This window comes from Papaver somniferum, unplaced genomic scaffold, assembly GCF_003573695.1.
Source record: "Papaver somniferum cultivar HN1 unplaced genomic scaffold, ASM357369v1 unplaced-scaffold_137, whole genome shotgun sequence".
Taxonomy (NCBI): Eukaryota; Viridiplantae; Streptophyta; class Magnoliopsida; order Ranunculales; family Papaveraceae; genus Papaver; species Papaver somniferum.
Window position 1 is genome coordinate 19552380 of NW_020622934.1, and position 2882 is coordinate 19555261.

Sequence of the window (2882 nt, forward strand, 5' to 3'; positions counted from 1 at the left end):
CACACAAACTTGCCACCAAACGATTTGTGGTAATATCTTGGCCACGTCGCCAATTCTTGGCCACGACGCCAAAACCCTAATTTGGTCGTGCCAACAGCATGAAAGCGCTGCAACCATGCCGCTGGTTTCCAAACGAAGGGTTGAAACAATCTACGACTACCCTTCTTCCTGAGATGTAGATCTCATCCGTACAAACCTGCCACCAAACGACTCGTGGAAATGTCTTGGATTCGATGCTAACTCTTGGTCACGGCACCAACCTGGCTACGATGCCTATTCTTTGGTCACGACACCAACTTGGTTACAAACGCAAAATCCTTTGGCCACCGCCACACATAGCAACATGTTACACGTTTTCCACGAAAACACTCGAGACATCAAAACATGTCACAAACTGGGGGATGCTCATCAGGGTATTGGTCTGGCGGTTTACAGCGTGCGGAGTACACTACGCCCGTTACAGGAAAGTGTCAAAAGGGTGAGGCGGTTAGTAAATACAAGAAGTAATGGTGGAACGTTTCCTTCATTATGGAAACATTAATTCCAGGCGTTACCCGTTACCATTTTCTTCCATTTATTCAACCGTTTCCACTTCTTATGAGACCAGGGTACGTTTCGTTGCGACTTGTATAAATAGGTCTCACCTATTTCCACCAAAGACAAGTTTTGGTCAGGAGAATACAACACTCAGAAATCACTTGTTAGCTTTCCCATCTGTTAGCTTTCCACTTTCTGATACAAGTCGTCAAACAACTACTCTTCCCGAATCAACTATTCTGGTCTCAACACTCTCTTCGCTTTCCTACCTAGACCAACCCTTCTCCTTCACTTTGTGATCGAAGAAAGTATGGAACGACCATTTCTTGGTTTAGTCCGTATTTGTACAGATTGATCTCTCGGATCAAAGTACTCCCTTGCCGTACATTGTTTAGGGTTTAGACTCATTTCTCACCCACACACTCGAAATTACCAAAATTAGCAGAAACTGTTTTCACCCTCAAACAATAAGACATCGACATAATCACATGAATGCTATTTTGATTATGTGTATGGGTATGGGTGAAGATTTCTTCCTAGGAAACAATGTTTTACATTCGTTTAAAGGAAGTAAATTCATAAACTTGTTTTGTGAATCGAAAGGGAAATCGCTAGGCTTATTGGTATTGTTATTCATTGAAAATATTTGGATTACTAATACGTGTGTTTAGTATAACCACTCATGACTTGTTTATGTTCTTGGTGAAACTATTCACAAGGCCTGACTTATGTATCGGTATGACTTTTATTAGTGAAACCAATCTTAAGTAATCACCTGAGATGGTATGATCGATATTTGTAGTTGGTGTGACCAACTCTAGTCATTGGGCAACCGATCCTAGAACTTGGTTCGGACTAATCACAAGATGGTAATCGATCCTTGTAGTAGGTTAACAAGTTTTAGTAATTGGTGTAACAGGTCATAACTTGTGCAACCGATCACAAGTAAGTACCATAAATAAGTGGTAACTGATCCTGGTACTTAATTATACATTTTATGGAAACTAGTGTGACCGATCCTAGTAGCCACTTGGAGGTAGAACCGAAACTTGTTTTGGTAGAACCGTGAAACCCATGTTTGGTGATTGAATGTTTTTGATCAATCACATAGTTCTTGGAATACAGATGAATCAATTTTAAACTCGTTTGTAAGTGTGGAAAATCGGTTCCCAGATTGTAAATATGAAAGAGTATTTAAAAAGTTAAGATGTCGACATACTTTGAACACGTGCATAAATTCTTACCTATTATTGTTCAAAGATATTCCTTAATAACTAAAGGAGAATCCTTTATCGAAATAAATTGAGAATCTTTTAATTAATGTTTTTAGTTTTATATATTTTTAATTTCCAGCAATTAATTGCATATCTTTAGAAATTTAATAATTAGTAATGTGCATTTTCTAATTGGAGCTTTTGTACTGAGATTTCGGTCATCATTTGGACAGAGCATTTCCAGGAATTATGAAAACCGATTTTTTGTTTATATCATATATTTGAGAATATTCGGTTTTGGAAATTCCTTTGTGTCCAAACTTCCTTGGTCTATAAATATTGAAGTTTGCATTTCGAGCAAACTAATCCTCAGACCCAGCAAAACTACCTTGTTGTGTTGTTACTGGTGGAGCCGTCTATTCGGAGAGTACAGTAGCCTAATTAGGCGAAATATCTTACGAACGCTCGTTTTAAAGACTTCTTTTGGATTGGGAATCTCTACGAGTACCGTTGGTGGGAAACTATTATTAGTTTTCGATTGAATTGATTGATAAACGGTTGTTGAACTTTGTTTGCACCTAGTTTGTTTATGCTTGAAAATCTTCTCTTCTGATATAAGATTCACTCAAACTAGATCGAAGTTTCGACGAGAGATCTTTAGAATTATTTGTAGATCTAAATACGTCTTGTGATAATCCATTGTTAACAGACTCCGTTCTGCGTGTGATTGCTCACAAGAGATTCAAGTTGTTTGTGTGCATGTGTTTATTGAAGATCTAAGAAGATTTGAAGACAAAGAATATTTCTTATTTGAGTTCATAATCTTTGGTGTGCACAAAACTTGATCGGCTGGGGATCCAACTATAATCGGTTTATCTTTTGATAGATTGGATTGAATAGTTGTGTAGATCGACATCAATACACTTCTTGGTGATTAATAGTATTGATTGCATAGTCTAAACAATTACCTTGGTAGTTGTTGAAAGATTGATCTAAGAACCCGACAAAGGAGTTTATTGGGATAAACGGAAGAGCCTTTTGTCAAATTCATATCACGTTAATTGAAAAAAGTTTTTACCAAACAGATTTGTCATTCCTTTACTGTTTGGAATACGAACCAAAGGAATTGTT